Source organism: Orycteropus afer, unplaced genomic scaffold (genome assembly GCF_000298275.1).
Source record: "Orycteropus afer afer isolate SDZICR_OR568_19922 unplaced genomic scaffold, OryAfe1.0 scaffold00233, whole genome shotgun sequence".
In the NCBI taxonomy this organism is placed as follows: domain Eukaryota; kingdom Metazoa; phylum Chordata; class Mammalia; order Tubulidentata; family Orycteropodidae; genus Orycteropus; species Orycteropus afer.
Window position 1 is genome coordinate 865897 of NW_006921820.1, and position 542 is coordinate 866438.

Consider the following 542-nt stretch of genomic DNA (forward strand, 5'->3'; position numbering starts at 1 on the left):
CTCTAAATTCAGGAGGGATATAATCAAGGTCATATTTTGGCTCTCGTGGGCTTGTTTTACTTGACTTCAACTTCAACTGAACTTGCAAATGAGCAGTTGATGGTCAGTTCCACAATCAGCTCCTGTCCTTGTCTTGGCTGAAGATATTGAGCTCCTTCATAGCCTCTTGCCACAGATGTAGTCAATCTGATCCTGTGTACTCCATCTGGTGAAGTCCACAGGTATTGCCATAGTTTGTGTTGTTGAAAAAAGTATTTGCAATGAATAAGTTGTTGGTCTTGCAAAATTCTATCATGCAATATCCAGCATTATTTCTATCTCCAAGGCCAAATTTTCCAACTACCAGTGATTCTTCTTTGTTTCCAACTTTTGCATTCCAATTACCAGTGATAATCAGCACACCTTAATTACATGTTTGGTCAATTTCAGACTGCAGAAATTGGTAAAAATCTTCAATTTTCTCATCTTTGGCTGTGGGGGTTGGTGCATAAATTTGAATAATAATAGCATTAACTGGCTTTCCTTGTTGTTGTTGTTGTTAT